This window comes from Diospyros lotus, chromosome 1 (assembly GCF_014633365.1).
Source record: "Diospyros lotus cultivar Yz01 chromosome 1, ASM1463336v1, whole genome shotgun sequence".
Taxonomy (NCBI): Eukaryota; Viridiplantae; Streptophyta; class Magnoliopsida; order Ericales; family Ebenaceae; genus Diospyros; species Diospyros lotus.
The window spans coordinates 11,075,099-11,096,616 of record NC_068338.1 but is presented as its reverse complement, the minus strand read 5'-3'; positions in this window follow the sequence as shown (position 1 = coordinate 11,096,616).

Sequence of the window (21,518 nt, the reverse complement as noted above, 5' to 3'; positions counted from 1 at the left end):
ATTAAAAACACTCAAGAAAATTCAAATTCTGATTTTTGAAAGTTTTGAAAATTTGAGTTTTAGCCATGAGTCCATAGTTGATCACTTTAAATAAAAATGAGACAACTTTCATTCAATAAACGATATCTTCAAGTATAAGAATTTGATGATGACGATTCAAAATTTAGGACAAAGACGACATTTTCATACATTAAAAACACTCAAGAAAGTAGGAATTCTAATTTTCGAAAGTTTTGAAGAATTGAGTTTTAGCGATGAGTCCATAGTTGAACACTTTAAATAAAAATAAGACTACTTTGATTCAATAAATGATATATTCAAGTGTACAATTTTGATGATGACGATTCTAAATTTAGGAGAATGACGACATTTTGATACATTAAAAACACTCAACAAAGTTCAAATTCTGATTTTTGAAAGTTTTGAAAATTTGAGTTTTAGCCATGAGTCCATAGTTGATCACTTTAAATAAAAATGAGACAAATTGATTCAATCAACGATATCTTCAACTATACTAATTTGATGATGACGATTCAAGATTTTGGAGAAAAATGACATTTTTATAGATTAAAAACACTCAAGAAAATTCAAATTCTGATTTTTGAAAGTTTTGAAAGTTTGAGTTTTAGCCATGAGTCCATAGTTGATCACTTTAAATAAAAATGAGACAACTTTCATTCAATAAACGATATCTTCAAGTATACGAATTTGATGATGACGATTCAAAATTTAGCATAAAGACGACATTTTCATACATTAAAAACACTCAAGAAAGTAGGAATTCTAATTTTCGAAAGTTTTGAAGAATTGAGTTTTAGCGATGAGTCCATAGTTGAACACTTTAAATAAAAATATGACGACTTTGATTCAATAAATGATATATTCAAGTGTACAATTTTGATGATGACGATTCTAAATTTAGGAGAATGACGACATTTTGATACATTAAAAACACTCAACAAAGTTCAAATTCTGATTTTTGAAAGTTTTGAAAATTTGAGTTTTAGCCATGAGTCCATAGTTGATCACTTTAAATAAAAATGAGACAACATTCATTCAATAAAGGATATCTTCAAGTGTACGAATTTGATGATGACGATTCAAAATTTAGGGGAAAGACGACATTTTGATACATTAAAAACACTAAAGAAAATTCAAATTCTGATTTTCGAAAGTTTTGAAAATTTGAGTTTTAGCCATGAGTCTATAGTTGATCAATTTAAATAAAAAAGAGACAAATTGATTCAATCAACGATATCTTCAACTATACTAATTTGATGATGACGATTCAAGATTTTGGAGAAAAATGACATTTTTATAGATTAAAAACACTCAAGAAAATTCAAATTCTGATTTTTGAAAGTTTTGAAAATTTGAGTTTTAGCCATGAGTCCATAGTTGATCACTTTAAATAAAAATGAGACAACTTTCATTCAATAAACGATATCTTCAAGTATACGAATTTGATGATGACGATTCAAAATTTAGGACAAAGACGACATTTTGATACATTAAAAACACACAAGAAAGTAGGAATTCTAATTTTCGAAAGTTTTGAAGAATTGAGTTTTAGCGATGAGTCCATAGTTGAACACTTTAAATAAAAATAAGACTACTTTGATTCAATAAATGATATATTCAAGTGTACAATTTTGATGATGACGATTCTAAATTTAGGAGAATGACGACATTTTGATACATTAAAAACACTCAACAAAGTTCAAATTCTGATTTTTGAAAGTTTTGAAAATTTGAGTTTTAGCCATGAGTCCATAGTTGATCACTTTAAATAAAAATGAGACAACATTCATTCAATAAAGGATATCTTCAAGTGTACGAATTTGATGATGACGATTCAAAATTTAGGGGAAAGACGACATTTTGATACATTAAAAACACTAAAGAAAATTCAAATTCTGATTTTCGAAAGTTTTGAAAATTTGAGTTTTAGCCATGAGTCCATAGTTGATCAATTTAAATAAAAAAGAGACAAATTGATTCAATCAACGATATCTTCAACTATACTAATTTGATGATGACGATTCAAGATTTTGGAGAAAAATGACATTTTTATAGATTAAAAACACTCAAGAAAATTCAAATTCTGATTTTTGAAAGTTTTGAAAATTTGAGTTTTAGCCATGAGTCCATAGTTGATCACTTTAAATAAAAATGAGACAACTTTCATTCAATAAACGATATCTTCAAGTATACGAATTTGATGATGACGATTCAAAATTTAGGACAAAGACGACATTTTGATACATTAAAAACACTCAAGAAAGTAGGAATTCTAATTTTCGAAAGTTTTGAAAAATTGAGTTTTAGCGATGAGTCCATAGTCGAACACTTTAAATAAAAATAAGACTACTTTGATTCAATAAATGATATATTCAACTGTACAATTTTGATGATGACGATTCTAAATTTAGGAGAATGACGACATTTTGATACATTAAAAACACTCAACAAAGTTCAAATTCTAATTTTTGAAAGTTTTGAAAATTTGAGTTTTAGCCATGAGTCCATAGTTGATCACTTTAAATAAAAATGAGACAACATTCATTCAATAAAGGATATCTTCAAGTGTACGAATTTGATGATGACGATTCAAAATTTAGGGGAAAGACGACATTTTGATACATTAAAAACACTAAAGAAAATTCAAATTCTGATTTTCGAAAGTTTTGAAAATTTGAGTTTTAGCCATGAGTCCATAGTTGATCAATTTAAATAAAAAAGAGACAAATTGATTCAATCAACGATATCTTCAACTATACTAATTTGATGATGACGATTCAAGATTTTGGAGAAAAATGACATTTTTATAGATTAAAAACACTCAAGAAAATTCAAATTCTGATTTTTGAAAGTTTTGAAAATTTGAGTTTTAGCCATGAGTCCATAGTTGATCACTTTAAATAAAAATGAGACAACTTTCATTCAATAAACGATATCTTCAAGTATACGAATTTGATGATGACGATTCAAAATTTAGGACAAAGACGACATTTTGATACATTAAAAACACTCAAGAAAGTAGGAATTCTAATTTTCGAAAGTTTTGAAGAATTGAGTTTTAGCGATGAGTCCATAGTTGAACACTTTAAATAAAAATAAGACTACTTTGATTCAATAAATGATATATTCAAGTGTACAATTTTGATGATGACGATTCTAAATTTAGGAGAATGACGACATTTTGATACATTAAAAACACTCAACAAAGTTCAAATTCTGATTTTTGAAAGTTTTGAAAATTTGAGTTTTAGCCATGAGTCCATAGTTGATCACTTTAAATAAAAATGAGACAACATTCATTCAATAAAGGATATCTTCAAGTGTACGAATTTGATGATGACGATTCAAAATTTAGGGGAAAGACGACATTTTGATACATTAAAAACACTAAAGAAAATTCAAATTCTGATTTTCGAAAGTTTTGAAAATTTGAGTTTTAGCCATGAGTCCATAGTTGATCAATTTAAATAAAAAAGAGACAAATTGATTCAATCAACGATATCTTCAACTATACTAATTTGATGATGACGATTCAAGATTTTGGAGAAAAATGACATTTTTATAGATTAAAAACACTCAAGAAAATTCAAATTCTGATTTTTGAAAGTTTTGAAAATTTGAGTTTTAGCCATGAGTCCATAGTTGATCACTTTAAATAAAAATGAGACAACTTTCCTTCAATAAACGATATCTTCAAGTATACGAATTTGATGATGACGATTCAAAATTTAGGACAAAGACGACATTTTGATACATTAAAAACACTCAAGAAAGTAGGAATTCTAATTTTCGAACGTTTTGAAAAATTGAGTTTTAGCGATGAGTCCATAGTTGAACACTTTAAATAAAAATAAGACTACTTTGATTCAATAAATGATATATTCAAGTGTACAATTTTGATGATGACGATTCTAAATTTAGGAGAATGACGACATTTTGATACATTAAAAACACTCAACAAAGTTCAAATTCTGATTTTTGAAAGTTTTGAAAATTTGAGTTTTAGCCATGAGTCCATGTTGATCACTTTAAATAAAAATGAGACAACATTCATTCAATAAAGGATATCTTCAAGTGTACGAATTTGATGATGACGATTCAAAATTTAGGGGAAAGACGACATTTTGATACATTAAAAACACTAAAGAAAATTCAAATTCTGATTTTCGAAAGTTTTGAAAATTTGAGTTTTAGCCATGAGTCCATAGTTGATCAATTTAAATAAAAAAGAGACAAATTGATTCAATCAACGATATCTTCAACTATACTAATTTGATGATGACGATTCAAGATTTTGGAGAAAAATGACATTTTTATAGATTAAAAACACTCAAGAAAATTCAAATTCTGATTTTTGAAAGTTTTGAAAATTTGAGTTTTAGCCATGAGTCCATAGTTGATCACTTTAAATAAAAATGAGACAACTTTCATTCAATAAACGATATCTTCAAGTATAAGAATTTGATGATGACGATTCAAAATTTAGGACAAAGACGACATTTTCATACATTAAAAACACTCAAGAAAGTAGGAATTCTAATTTTCGAAAGTTTTGAAAAATTGAGTTTTAGGGATGAGTCCATAGTTGAACACTTTAAATAAAAATAAGACTACTTTGATTCAATTAATGATATATTCAAGTGTACAATTTTGATGATGACGATTCTAAATTTAGGAGAATGACGACATTTTGATACATTAAAAACACTTAACAAAGTTCAAATTCTGATTTTTGAAAGTTTTGAAAATTTGAGTTTTAGCCATGAGTCCATAGTTGATCACTTTAAATAAAAATGAGACAACTTTCATTCAATAAACGATATCTTCAAGTGTACGAATTTGATGATGACGATTCAATATTTAGGAGAAAGACGTCATTTTGATACATTAAAAACACTCAAGAAAGTAGGAATTCTAATTTTCGAATGTTTTGAAAAATTGAGTTTTAGCCATGAGTCCATAGTTGAACACTTTAAATAAAAATGAGACAACTTTCATTCAATAAACGATATCTTCAAGTGTACAAATTTGATGATGACGATTCCTAATTTAGGAGAAAGACGACATTTTGATACATTAAAAACACTGAAGAAAGTAGGAATTCTAATTTTCGAATGTTTTGAAAAATTGAGTTTTAGCCAGGAGTCCATAGTTGATCACTTTAAATAAAAATGAGACAACTTTGATTCGATAAACGATATCTTCAAGTGAACAAATTTGATGATGACGATTCTAAATTTAGGAGAAAGACGACATTTTGATACAATAAAAACACTCAACAAAGTTCGAATTCTGATTTTCAAAGTTTTCAAAATTTTAGTTTTAGCCATGAGTCCATAGTTGATCACTTTAAATAAAAATGAGACAACTTTGATTCAATAAATGATATCTTCAAGTGTACAATTTTGATGATGACGATTCTAAATTTAGGAGAATGACGACATTTTGATACATTAAAAACACTCAACAAAGTTCAAATTCTGATTTTTGAAAGTTTTGAAAATTTGAGTTTTAGCCATGAGTCCATAGTTGATCACTTTAAATAAAAATGAGACAACTTTGATTCAATAAATGATATCTTCAAGTGTACGAATTTGATGATGACGATTCAAAATTTAGGAGAAAGACGACATTTTGATACATTAAAAACACTCAAGAAAGTAGGAATTCTAATTTTTGAATGTTTTGAAAAATTGAGTTTTAGCCATGAGTCCATAGTTGAACACTTTAAATAAAAATGAGACAACTTTGATTCAATAAACGATATCTTCAAGTGTACAAATTTGATGATGACGATTCCTAATTTAGGAGAAAGACGACATTTTGATACATTAAAAACACTAAAGAAAATTCAAATTCTGATTTTTGAAAGTTTTGAAAATTTGAGTTTTAGCCATGAGTCCATAGTTTATCAATTTAAATAAAAAAGAGACAAATTGATTCAATCAACGATATCTTCAACTATACTAATTTGATGATGAAGATTCCAAGTTTAGGGGAAAGGCGACATTTTGATACGTTAAATATACTCAAAAAGTTTAAATTCTGATTTTTAGAGGTTTTGAAAAGTTGAGTTTTTGTTATGGGTCCATAGTAGAACACTTTGAATAAAAAAGAGAAAAATTTGATTCAATCAACGATATCTTCAAGTGTACTAATTTGATGAAGACGATTCCAAGTTTAGGACAAAGGCGACATTTTGATACATTGAATACATTCAAGAAAGCTCAAATTATGATATTTGGAAGTTTTGAAACGTTGAGTTTTAGCCATGGGTCCATAGTTGAACACTTTAAATAAAAAAGAGACAACTTTGATTCAATCAACCATATCTTCATGTGTACTAATTTGATGACGACGATCCCAAATTTAGGACAAAGATGACATTTTGATTCATTAAATACACTCAAGAAAGTTCAAATTCTGATTTTCGAAAGTTCTGAAAAGTTGAGTTTTTGCCATCGGTCCATAGTAGAACATTTTAAACAAGAAAGAGACAACTTTGATTCAATCAATGATATCTTCAAGTGTAATAATTTGATGATGACGATTCCGAGTTTAGGGGAAAGGTGGCATTTTGATACATTAAATACACTCAAGAAAGTTCAAATTCTAATTTCTGGAGGTTTTGAATTGTTGAATTTTTGCCATGGGTCCATAGTAGCACACTTTGAAGAAAAAAGCGACAACTTTGATTCAATCAACGATATCATCAAGTGTACTAATTTGATGATGACGGTTCCACATTTAGGGGAAAGATGACATTTTGATACATTAAATACACTCAAGAAAGTTCACATTCTAATTTTTGAGAGTGTTGTAAAGTTGTGTTTTAGCCATGGGTATATAGGTGAACACTTTAAATAAAAAAGAGACAACTTTGATTCAATCGATGATATCTTCAAGTGTACTAATTTGATGATGATGATTCCAAATTAAGTAGAAAGACGACATTTTCATAGATTAAACACAATCAAGAAATTTCAAATTCTGATTTTCGAAAATTTTGAAAAGTTGAGTTTTAGCCATGGGTCCATAGTAGAACACTTTAAACAAGAAAGAGACAACTTTGATTCAATCAAGGATATCTTCAATTGTACTAATTCAATGATGACGATTCCAAATTTAGGGGAAAGATAACATTTTAATACATTAAATACACTCATGAAAGTTCAAATTCTGATTTTCGGATGTTTTGAAAAGCTGAGTTTTAGCCTTGGGTCCACAGTTGAACACTTTAAATAAAAAAGAGACAACTTTGATTCAATCAACCTTATCTTCAAGTGTAATAATTTGATGATGGCGATTCTATGTTTAGGAGAAAGGCGGCATTTTGATACATTGAATACATTCAAGAAGGTCAAATTCTAATTGTTGGAAGTTTTGAAAAGTTGTGTTTTTGCCATGAGTCCATAGTAGAAAACTTTGAATAAAGAAAAGACAACTTTGATTCAATCAACGATATCTTCAAGTGTACTAATTTGATGATGAATGTTCCAAATTTAGGGGAAAGACGACATTTTGATACATTAAATACACTCAAGAAATTTCAAATTTTAATATTTGGATGTTTTGAAAAGTTGAGTTTTAGCCATGGGTCCATAGTTGAACACTTTAAATAAAAAACAGACAACTTTGATTTAATCAACAATATGTTCAAGTGTACTAATTTCATGAAGACGATTTCAAATTTAGCAGATAGATGGAATTTTGATACACTTTACACACATAGGAAAGTTCAAATTCTAATTTCGGGAAGTTTTGAAAGTTGTGTTTTAGTCGTGGGTCCATAGTAGAACACATTAAACATGAAATAGCCATCTTTGATTCAGTCCATGATATCTTCAGGTGTATTAGTTTGATGATGGCGATCCAAATCTTTGTGAAAGACGACATTTTGATACTCTAAATACACTTAAGAAAGTTCAAATTCTGATTTTGGGATGTTTTGAAAAGTAGAGTTTTAGCCGTGGGTCCATAGTTGAACACTGTAATTAAAATAGAGACAACTTTGATTCAATCAACCATATCTTCAAGTGTAATAATTTGATGATGACGATTACAAGTTTAGGAGGAAGGCGACATTTTGAAACATTGAATACATTCAAGAAAGTTCAAATTCTAATATTTGGAAGTTTTGAAAAATTGAGTTTTTGCCATGGGTCCATAGTAGAACAATCTGAAAAAAAAAAGAGACAACTTTGATTCAATCAACAATATCTTCAAGTGTACTAATTTGTTGGTAACGGTTCCAAATTTAGGGGAAAGACAACATTTTGATACATTAAATACACTTAAGATTGTTCAAATTTTGATTTTCGAAAGTTTTGAAAAGTTGAGTTTTTGCCATGTGTCCATAGTAGAATAATTTAAACAAGAAGGAGACAACTTTGATTCAATCAACGATATCTTCAAGTGTACTAGTTTGGGGATGAGAATTCCATATCTTGGTGAAATATGACATTTTGATACTCTGAATATACTCATGAAAGTTCAAATTCTGATTTTCAGGATTTTTGAAAAGATGAGTGTTAGCAATGGGTCCATAGTTGAACACTTTAAGTAAAAAAAAGACAACCTTGATTCAATCAACGATATCTTCAACTGTACTAATGTGAAGATGACAGTTCCAAATTTAGGGGAAAGACGACATTTTGATACATTAAATACACTCAAGAAAGTTCAAATTCTGATTTTTGAAAGTTTTGAAAAGTTGAGTTTTAGCCGTGGGTCCATAGTTGAACACTTTAAATAAAAAAGAGATAACTTTGATTCAATCAACCATATCTTTATGTGTAATAATTTGATGATGAAGATTCCAAGTTTAGGGGAAAGGCAACATTTTGATACGTTAAATATACTCAAAAAGTTTAAATTATGATTTTTAGAGGTTTTGAAAAGTTGAGTTTTTGTTATGGGTCCATAGAAGAACACTTTGAATAAAAAAGAGAAAACTTTGATTCAATCAACGATATCTTCAAGTGTACTAATTTGATGAAGACGATTCCAAGTTTAGGACAAAGGCGACATTTTGATACATTGAATACATTCAAGAAAGCTTAAATTATGATATTTGGAAGTTTTGAAAAATTGAGTTTTTACCATGGGTCCATAGTAGAACAGTTTGAACAAGAAAGAGACAACTTTGATTCAATCAATGATATCTTCAAGTGTACTAATTTGATGATGACGATTCCAAATTTAGGGGAAACAAAACATTTTAACAGAATAAATACACTCAAGAAAGATCAAATTCTGATTTTCGGATATTTTGAAAAGTTGAGTTTTAACCATGGGTCCATTGTTGAATACTTTAAATAAAAAAGAGACAACTTGGATTCAATCAACCATATCTTCAAGTGTAATAATTTGATGATGACGATTCCAAGTTTAGGAGGAAGGCGACATTTTGATACATTGAATACATTCAAGAAAGCTCAAATTATGATATTTGGAAGTTTTGAAAATTTGAGTTCTTGCCATGGGTCCATAGTAGAACAGTTTGAAAAAAAAAAGTGGCAACTCTGATTCAATCAACGATATCTTCAAGTGTACTAAATTGATGATACCGGTTCCAAATTTAGGGGAAAGAGGACATTTTGATACATTAAATACACTAAGGAAAGTTCAAATTCTGATTTTTGAAAGTTTTGAAAAGTTAAGGTTTTGCCTTGGGTCCATAGTAGAACATTTTAAACAAGAAAGAGACAACTTTGTTTCAATCAATGATATGTTCAATTGTGCTAGTTTGATGATGACGATTCCAAATCTTGGTGAAATACAACATTTTGATACGCTGAATATACTCATGAAAGTTCAAATTCTGATTTTCGAGAATTTTGAAAAGTTGAGTTTTAGCAATGGGTCCATAGTTGAACTATATAAATAAAAAAGAGACAACCTTGATTCAATCAACAATATCTTCAAGTGTAGTAATTTGATGATGACGGTTCCAAATTTAGGGGAAAGACGACATTTTGATACATTAAATACACTCAAGAAAGTTCAAATTCTGATTTTCGATAGTTTTGGAAAGTTGAGTTTTTGCCATGGGCCCAAAGTGGAACATTTTAAACAAGAAAGCGACAACTTTGATTCAATCAAAAATATCTTCAAGTGTACTATTTTGATGATGACGATTCCAAATCTTGGTCAAAGATGACATTTTGACGCTCTAACTATAATCATGAAAGTTCAAATTCTGATTTTTGGATATTTTGAAAAGTTGAGTTTTAGCCGTGGGTACATAGTTGAACACTTTAAATAAAAAAGAGACAACTTTGATTCAATCAACGATATCTTCAAGTGTACTAATTTGATGATGACGGTTCCAAATTTAGGACAAAGACGACATTTTGAAACATTAAATACACTAAAGAAAGTTCAACTTCTTATTTTTGGAAGTTTTGTAACGTTGAGTTTTAGCCATGGGTCCATAGTTGAACACTTTAAATAAAAAAGAAACAACTTTGATTCAATCAACCATATCTTCAAGTGTACTAATTTGATGACGACGATCCCAAATTTTGGACAAAGATGACATTTTGATACATTAAATACACTCAAGAAAGTTCAAATTCTGATTTTCGAAAGTTTTGAAAAGTTGAGTTTTTGCCATCGGTCCATAGTAGAACATTTTAAACAAGAAAGAGACAACTTTGATTCAATTAATGATATCTTCAAGTGCAATAATTTGATCATGTCTATTCCAATTTTAGGAGAAAGGTGGCATTTTGATACATTAAATACACTCAAGAAAGTTCAAATTCTAATTTTCTGGTGGTTTTGAATAGTTGAATTTTTGCCATGGGTCCATAGTAGCACACTTTGAATAAAAAAGCGACAACTTTGATTCAATCAATGATATCATCAACTGTACTAATTTGATGATGACGGTTCCAAATTTAGGGGAAAGATGACATTTTGATACATTAAATACACTCAAGAAAGTTCAAATTCTAATTTTCGAAAGTGTTGTAAAGTTATGTTCTAGCCATGGATACATAGTTGAACACTTTAAATAAAAAAGAGACAACTTTGATTCAATTAATGATATCTTCAAGTGTACTAATTTGATGATGATGATTCCAAATTAAGTAGAAAGACGACATTTTCATACATTAAACACAGTCAAGAAAGTTCAAATTCTGATTTTCGAAAATTTTGAAAAGTTGAGTTTTATCCATGGGTCCATAGTAGAACACTTTAAACAAGAAAGAGACAACTTTGATTCAATAAACGATATCTTCGATTGTACTAATTCAATGATGACGATTCCAAATTTAGGGGAAAGACAACATTTTAATACATTAAATACACTCATTTAAATTCAAATTCTGATTTTCGGATGTTTTGAAAAGTTGAGTTTTAGCCATGGGTGCACAGTTGAACACTTTAAATAAAAAAGAGACAAGTTTGATTCAATCAACCATATCTTCAATTGTAAAAATTTGATGATGGCAATTCTAAGTTTAGGAGAAAGGCGGCATTTTGATACATTGAATACATTCAAGAAGGTCAAATTCTGATTGTTGGAAGTTTTGAAAAGTTGTGTTTTTACCATGGGTCCATAGTAGAAAACCTTGAATAAAGAAGAGACAACTTTGATTCAATCAACGATATCTTCAAGTGTACTAATTTGATGATGAATGTTCCAAATTTAGGGGAAAGACTACATTTTGATACATTAAATACACTCAATAAATTTCAAATTCTGATTTTCGAAAGTTTTGAAAAGTTTAGTCTTAGACATGGGTCCATAGTTGAACACTTTAAATAAAAAACAGACAACTTTGATTCAATCAACAATATCTTCAAGTGTACTAATTTCATGAAGACGATTTCAAATTTAGGAGATAGATGTAATTTTGATACACTTTACACACATAGGAAAGTTCAAATTCTAATTTCGGAAAGTTTTGAAAGTTGTGTTTTAGCCGTGGGTCCATAGTAGAACACATTAAACATGAAATAGCCATCTTTGATTCAGTCCATGATATCTTAAGGTGTATTAGTTTGATGATGGCGATCCAAATCTTTGTGAAAGACGACATTTTGATACTCTAAATACACTTAAGAAAGTTCAAATTCTGATTTTGGGATGTTTTGAAAAGTTGAGTTTTAAGCATGCGTCCAAAGTAGAACACTTTAAAAAAAAAAAAGACAACTTTGATTCAATCAAGGATATCTCAACTGTACTAATTTGATGATAACGATTCCAACTTTAGGGGAAAGACGACATTTTGATAGAATAAATACACTCAAGAAAGTTCAAATTCTGAATTTCGAAAGTTTTGAAAATTTGAGTTTTAGCCATTGGTCCATAGTAGAACACTATGAACAAGAAAGAGACAACTTTGATTCAATCAATGATATCTTCAAGTGTACTAATTTGATGATGACAATTCCAAATTTAGGGGAAAGAAAACATTTTAAAACAATAAAAACACTCAAGAAAGATCAAATTCTGATTATCGGATATTTTGAAAAGTTGAGTTTTTAGCCGTGGGTCCATAGTTGAACTGTATAAATAAAAAAGAGACAACCTTGATTCAATCAACGATATCTTCAACTGTAGTAATTTGATGATGACGGTTCCAAATTTAGGGGAAAGACGACATTTTGATACATTAAATACACTCAAGGAAGTTCAAATTCTGATTTTCGATAGTTTTGGAAAGTTGAGTTTTTGCCATGGGCCCATAGTGGAACATTTTAAACAAGAAAGCGACAACTTTGATTCAATCAACAATATCTTGAAGTGTACTAATTTGTTGATAACGGTTCCAAATTTAGGGGAAAGACAACATTTTGATACATTAAATACACTTAAGATTGTTCAAATTTTGATTTTCGAAAGTTTTGAAAAGTAGAGTTTTTGCCATGTGTCCATAGTAGAACATTTTAAATAAGAAGGAGACAACTTTGATTCCATCAATGATATCTTCAAGTGTACTAGTTTGAGGATGAGAATTCCATATCTTGGTGAAATACGACATTTTGATACTCTAAATATACTCATGAAAGTTCAAATTCTGATTTTCGGGATTTTTGAAAAGATGAGTTTTAGCAATGGGTCCATAGTTGAACACTTTAAGTAAAAAAGAGACAACCTTGATTCAATCAACGATATCTTCAAGTGTACTAATGTGACGATGACAGTTCCAAATTTAGGGGAAAGACGACATTAAATACACTCAAGAAAGTTCAAATTCTGATTTTTGAAAGTTTTGAAAAGTTGAGTTTTAGCCGTGGGTCCATAGTTGAACACTTTAAATAAAAAAGAGACAACTTTGATTCAATCAACCATATCTTTATGTGTAATAATTTGATGATGAAGATTCGAAGTTTAGGGAAAAGGCGACATTTTGATACATTAAATATACTCAAAAAGTTTGAATTCTGATTTTTAGAGGGTTTGAAAAGTTGAGTTTTTGTTATGGGTCCATAGTAGATCACTCTGAATAAAAAATAGACAACTTTGATTCAATCAACGATATCTTCAAGTGTACTAATTTGATGAAGATGATTCCAAGTTTAGGACGAAGGCGACATTTTGATACATTGAATACATTCAAGAAAGCTCAAATTATGATATTTGGAAGTTTTGAAAAATTGAGTTTTTGCCATGGGTCCATAGTAGAACAGTTTGAACAAGAAAGAGACAACTTTGATTCAATCAATGATATCTTCAAGTGTACTAATTTGATGATGACAATTCCAAATTTAGGGGAAAGAAAACATTTTAACAGAATAAATACACTCAAGAAAGATCAAATTCTGATTTTCGGATATTTTGAAAAGTTGAGTTTTAACCATGGGTCCATAGTTGAACACTTTAAATAAAAAAGAGACAACTTTGATTCACTCAACAATATCTGCAAGTGTAATAATTTGATGATGACGATTCCAAGTTTAGGAGGAAGGCGACATTTTGATACATTGAATACATTCAAGAAAGCTCAAATTATGATATTTGGAAGTTTTGAAAATTTGAGTTCTTGCCATGGGTCCATAGTAGAACAGTTTGAAAAAAAAAAGTGGCAACTTTGATTCAATCAACGATATGTTTAAGTGTACTAAATTGATGATAACGTTTCCAAATTTAGGGAAAAGACGACATTTTGATACATTAAATACACTAAGGAAAGTTCAAATTCTGATTTTTGAAAGTTTTGAAAAGTTAAGTTTTTGCCTTGGGTCCATGGTAGAACATTTTAAACAAGAAAGAGACAACTTTGTTTCAATTAACGATATCTTCAATTATGCTAGTTTGATGATGACGATTCCAAATCTTGGTGAAATACGACATTTTGATACTCTGAACATACTCATGAAAGTTCAAATTCTAATTTTCGGGAATTTTGAAAAGTTGAGTTTTAACAATTGGTCCATAGTTGAATTGTTAAAATAAAAAAGAGACAACCTTGATTCAAACAATGATATCTTTAAGTGTAGTAATTTGACGATGACGGTTCCAAATTTAGGGGAAAGACGACATTTTGATACATTTAATACACTCAAGAAAGTTCAAATTCTGATTTTTGATAGTTTTGGAAAGTTGAGTTTTTGCCAGGGGCCCATAGTGGAACATTTTAAACAAGAAAGCGACAACTTTGATTCAATCAAAAATATATTCAAGTGTACTAGTTTGATGATGACGATTCCAAATCTTGGTCAAAGATGACATTTTGACACTCTAAATATAATCGTGAAAGTTCAAATTCTGTTTTTTGGATATTTTGAAAAGTTGAGTTTTAGCCGTGGGTACATAGTTGAAGACTTTAAATAAAAAAGAGACAACTTTGATTCAGTCAACGATATCTTCAAGTGGACTAATTTGATGATGATGGTTCCAAATTTAGGACAAAGACGACATTTTGAAACATTAAATACACTAAAGAAAGTTCAACTTCTTATTTTTGGATGTTTTAAAACGTTGAGTTTTAGCAATGGATCCATAGTTGAACACTTTAAATAAAAAAGAAACAACTTTGATTCAATCAACGATATCTTCAAGTGTACAAATTTGATGACGGCTGTAATACCCTAAAACTTGTAAGTTATTTCTATTTAATAAATGAAACGATTTCCCGATTTTCTTTAGCTTCTCAAAGAGTCGGGAATTTGTGAGATTCAAGGATCTTAGGGGACTTAAGGGCAATGGACTTCAAAGAGATATCAAAAGTGGCTATGGATTTCAAAGCCAAATTAAATTCAATTAATGGACACATGTCACCATATGGATGGAGACACATGGGAAGAAATGATTACATGGACACGTGGTGTAATTTGGATGGAAAATCAAAAGTAATAATTAAACACCAATCTCGGGGGACACGTGGCACCGTAGGATGGAAGTAATGATGAAGGCTCACATCTTAAGGGACACATGTCGTAGTAGGAAGAAAGTAATAATGAAAGCTCATATCTCGAGGACACGTGGCGCCGTAGGATGAAAGCAATCATTATGGCTCAAATCTCTATAACACGTGGCGAAAATCCATTCGTTAAAGGGTTAAAAATGTCATGATAAGGCTCATATCTCAAGAGCCACTTGTCACCATGGGAAGAAAGCAATAATTAGGGTGTAAATCTCAAGTGCCAAGTGTCACAATCCTATGGATTTAAGGGCACTATATAAGAATGCCTTGGGTTGGGTTTTTGGCCACCAAATTAAGGAGGTAAGTTGCTTACAAAGGAGGGGAAACTCTGCTGCAAAGAAGGGAAGGAAACCCTACCCGAGCAGGAGCCGAAAGCAAGCCGTTGGAAGGCAGGAGCCCCTTGAAATCCGTGCAAAATAGTAACCAAAACTACAAGGTAAGCTCATCTTTTTTTCTTTAATCTCATAGAGGGTTGAAAGAGGAGTCCGTAGGTTCAAACGGCACTCGAATCGGAGTTAAAATGAGAGAGTTATGCCCATTTTAATTTTCAGCGTCGGAAGTCCGTCTAGCGCGTGAGACGCACGCGCCCAACAGAGCTGCGCGTCCAGGCGCGTGGCAGACATTGTGGGAGCGCGTGTTGGGGCGTGAGAGGTCTTCTTGGCTTGAAAGTTTTCATGAAAACTATTAATTTTAGTAGCTACTTACCTATCTAAACATATATTAGGTTTGGATACAAAAAGGTCTCAGTTTTTATAGAACAGTCCACTTAGAGCGACGTTCGGCCGTGAATTTGTGCAACCAAGAAGTGGGAAGCTTCGGTGAGTGGTTTCTAAACTGTATTTCTTACATGTTGTGCATATTATTGAGCATGTTAGCGGTGATTGCAAGTGCATATCATGTTATTTCATTTGATACGCATGTTTCTTTCCATTTGTTCATGCACTACGTGTGGCTTGTGACTAGTTGTGAATATCATGGGTGAAGGGTGTCTTCACTTGGCCGTGTTGTTAGGCTGTGTTACATGATAAGGTTGGCAGGGGTGATTGCAACACTCTGGCGTCACATCCACCTGGAGCATGCATCTCTGCATTTTGCATTTGCACGCATTAAGTTATTTTTAACCCTCACTTAGATTTAACGATCTAACCCGGGTGTTCATACCCCTGGAATATTCAAATGTTCCAGATCTGTCAGGCTCGAGGTCAAAGGGAGAAGGTCTGGAGGCGGTGCGAGTGTAGTTATCTTGTTTAGGCATCTCTTATGATGTTGTAGTATGTTACAAGATTTGTACTCTAACTTTGATAATATTTTATCTCGTGGAGAATGAAGTCTACTTTCCTTGCTATCTTGATAAATTGTGTGTGAGAATGTTTATTTTATGGAAGTCCCAACATCTCAGGTTACGATCCTTACTATAGTATATGGGATTTCCTTAATGCCCGTGTAAATATTATAGTACCTTATATACTATCTTGGGGTTGGGGCGTTACAACGGCAATCCCAAATTTAGGACAAAGATGACATTTTGATACATTAAATACACTCAAGAAAGTGCAAATTCTGATTTTCGAAAGTTTTGAAAAGTTGAGTTTTTGCCATCGGTCCATAGTAGAACATTTTAAACAAGAAATAGCCAACTTTGATTCAAGCAATGATATCTTCAAGCGTAATAATTTGATGATGTCGATTCCAAGTTTAGGAGAAAGGTGGCATTTTGATACATTAAATACACTCAAGAAAGTTCAAATTCTGATTTTTGGTGGTTTTGAATTGTTGAATTTTTGCCATGGGTCCATACTACCACACTTTGAATAAAAAAGCGACAACTTTGATTCAATCAACTGTACTAATTTGATGATGACGGTTCCAAATTTAGGGGAAAGATGACATTTTTATACATTAAATACACTCAAGAAAGTTAAAATTCTAATTTTCGAAAGTGTTATAAAGTTGTGCTTTAGCCATGGGTAAATAGTTGAACACTTTAAATAAAAAAGAGACAACTTTGATTCAATCAACCATATCTTCAAGTGTACAAATTTGATGATGATGATTCCAAATTAAGTAGAAAGACAACATTTTCATACATTAAACACAGTCAAGAAATTTCAAATTCTGATTTTCAAAAATTTTGAAAAGTTGAGTTTTAGCCATGGGTCCATAGTAGAACATTTTAAACAAGAAAGAGACAACTTTGATTCAATCAATGATATCTTCAATTGTACTAATTCGATGATGACGATTCCAAATTTAGGGGAAAGACAACATTTTAATACATTAAATACACTCATGAAAGTTCAAATTCTGATTTTCGGATGTTTTGAAAAGTTGAGTTTTAGCCATTGGTCTAGAGTTGAACACTTTAAATAAAAAAGAGACAACTTTGATTCAATCAACCATATCTTTTTGTGTAATAATTTGATGATGAAGATTCCAAGTTTAGGGGAAAGGCAACATTTTGATACATTAAATACACTCAAGAAAGTTCAAATTCTGATTTTTGATAGTTTTGGAAAGTTGAATTTTTGCCATGGGCCCATAGTAGAACATTTTAAACAAGAAAGCGACAACTTTGATTCAATCAAATATATCTTCAAGTGTACTAGTTTGATGATGACGATTCCAAATCTTGGTCAAATATGACATTTTGACACTCCAAATATAATCGTGAAAGTTCAAATTCTATTTTTTGGATATTTTGAAAAGTTGAGTTTTAGCCGTGGGTACATAGTTGAAGACTTTAAATAAAAAAGAGACAACTTTGATTCAGTCAACGATATCTTCAAGTGGACTAATTTGATGATGATGGTTCCAAATTTAGGACAAAGACGACATTTTGAAAGATTAAATACACTAAAGAAAGTTCAACTTCTTATTTTTGGATGTTTTGAAACGTTCAGTTTTAGCAATGGGTCCATAGTTGAACACTTTAAATAAAAAAGAAACAACTTCGATTCAATCAACGATATCTTCAAGTGTACAAATTTGATGACGGCGATCCCAAATTTAGGACAAAGATGACATTTTCATACATTAAATACACTCAAGAAAGTGCAAAATCTGATTTTCGAAAGTTTTGAAAAGTTGAGTTTTTGCCATCGGTCCATAGTAGAACATTTTAAACAAGAAAGAGACAACTTTGATTCAATTAATGATATCTTCAAGTGTAATAATTCGATCATGTCGATTCCAATTTTAGGAGAAAGGTGGCATTTTGATACATTAAATACACTCAAGAAAGTTCAAATTCTGATTTTTTGGTGGTTTTGAATTGTTGAATTTTTGCCATGGGTCCATAGTAGCACACTTTGAATAAAAAAGCGACAACTTTGATTCAATCAACGATATCATCAAGTGTACTAATTTGATGATGACGGTTCCAAATTTAGGGGAAAGATGACATTTTGATACATTAAATACACTCAAGAAAGTTAAAATTCTAATTTTCGAAAGTGTTGTAAAGTTGTGTTTTAGCCATGGGTACATAGTTGAACACTTTAAATAAAAAAGAGACAACTTTGATTCAATCGACGATATCTTCAAGTGTACTAATTTGATGATGATGATTCCAAATTAAGTAGAAAGACGACATTTTCATACATTAAACACAGTCAAGAAAGTTCAAATTCTGATTTTCGAAAATTTTGAAAAGTTGAGTTTTACCATGGGTCCATAGTAGAACACTTTAAACAAGAAAGAGACAACTTTGATTCAAACAACTATATCTTCGATTGTATTAATTCAATGATGACGATTCCAACTTTAGGGGAAAGACAACATTTTAATACATTAAATACACTCATGAAAGTTCAAATTCTGATTTTTGGATGTTTTGAAAAGTTGAGTTTTAGCCATGGGTTCACAGTTGAACACTTTAAATAAAAAAGAGACAACTTTGATTCAATCAACCATATCTTCAAGTGTAATAATTTGATGATGGTGATTCTAAGTTTAGGAGAAAGGCGGCATTTTGATACGTTGAATACATTCAAGAAGGTCAAATTCTGATTGTTGGAAGTTTTGAAAAGTTGTGTTTTTGCAATGGGTCCATAGTAGAAAACTTTGAATAAAGAAGAGACAACTTTGATTCAGTCAACGATATCTTCAAGTGGACTAATTTGATGATGATGGTTCCAAATTTAGGACAAAGACGACATTTTGAAACATTAAATACACTAAAGAAATTTCAACTTCTTATTTTTGGATGTTTTCAAACGTTCAGTTTTAGCAATGGGTCCATAGTTGAACACTTTAAATAAAAAAGAAACAACTTTGATTCAATCAACGATATCTTCAAGTGTAAAAATTTGATGACGGCGATCCCAAATTTAGGACAAAGATGACATTTTGATACATTAAATACACTCAAGAAAGTGCAAAATCTGATTTTCGAAAGTTTTGAAAAGTTGAGTTTTTGCCATCGGTCCATAGTAGAACATTTTAAACAAGAAAGAGACAACTTTGATTCAATTAATGATATCTTCAAGTGTAATAATTCGATCATGTCGATTCCAATTTTAGGAGAAAGGTGGCATTTTGATACATTAAATACACTCAAAAAGTTCAAATTATGATTTTTTGGTGGTTTTGAATTGTTGAATTTTTGCCATGGGTCCATAGTAGCACACTTTGAATAAAAAAGCGACAACTTTGATTCAATCAACGATATCATCAACTGTACTAATTTGATGATGACGGTTCCAAATTTAGGGGAAAGATGACATTTTGATACATTAAATACACTCAAGAAAGTTAAAATTCTAATTTTCGAAAGTGTTGTAAAGTTGTGTTTTAGCCATGGGTACATAGTTGAACACTTTAAATAAAAAAGAGACAACTTTGATTCAATCGACGATATCTTCAAGTGTACTAATTTGATGATGATGATTCCAAATTAAGTAGAAAGACGACATTTTCATACATTAAACACAGTCAAGAAAGTTCAAATTCTGATTTTCGAAAATTTTGAAAAGTTGAGTTTTACCATGGGTCCATAGTAGAACACTTTAAACAAGAAAGAGACAACTTTGATTCAAACAACGATATCTTCGATTGTATTAATTCAATGATGACGATTCCAACTTTAGGGGAAAGACAACATTTTAATACATTAAATACACTCATGAAAGTTCAAATTCTGATTTTTGGATGTTTTGAAAAGTTGAGTTTTAGCCATGGGTTCACAGTTGAACACTTTAAATAAAAAAGAGACAACTTTGATTCAATCAACCATATCTTCAAGTGTAATAATTTGATGATGGCGATTCTAAGTTTAGGAGAAAGGCGGCATTTTGATACATTGAATACATTCAAGAAGGTCAAATTCTGATTGTTGGACGTTTTGAAAAGTTGTGTTTTTGCAATGGGTCCATAGTAGAAAACTTTGAATAAAGAAGAGACAACTTTGATTCAATCAACGATATCTTCAAGTGTACTAATTTGATGATGAATGTTCCAAATTTAGGGGAAAGACGACCTTTTGATACATTAAATACACTCAAGAAATTTCAAATTCTGATTTTCGAAAGTTTTGAAAAGTTGAGTTTTAGCCATGGGTCCATAGTTGAACACTTTAAATAAAAAACAGACAACTTTGATTCAATCAACAATATCTTCAAGTGTACTAATTTCATGAAGACGATTTCAAATTTAGGAGATAGATGTAATTTCGATACACTTTACACACATAGGAAAGTTCAAATTCTAATTTCGGGAAGTTTTGAAAGTTGTGTTTTAGCCGTGGGTCCATAGAAGAACACATTAAACATGAAATAGCCATCTTTGATTCAGTCGATGATATCTTCAGGTGTATTAGTTTGATGATGGCGATCCAAATCTTTGTTAAAGACGACATTTTGATACTCTAAATACAGTTAAGAAAGTTCAAATTCTGATTTTGGGATGTTTTGAAAAGTTGAGTTTTAATCATGCGTCCAAAGTAGAACACTTTAAAAAAAAAAGAGACAACTTTGATTCAATCAACGATATCTCAACTCTACTAATTTGATGACGACGATTCCAAATTTAGGGGAAAGTCAACATTTTGATAGAATAAATACACTCAAGAAAGTTCAAATTCTGAATTTCGAAAGTTTTTAAAATTTGAGTTTTAAC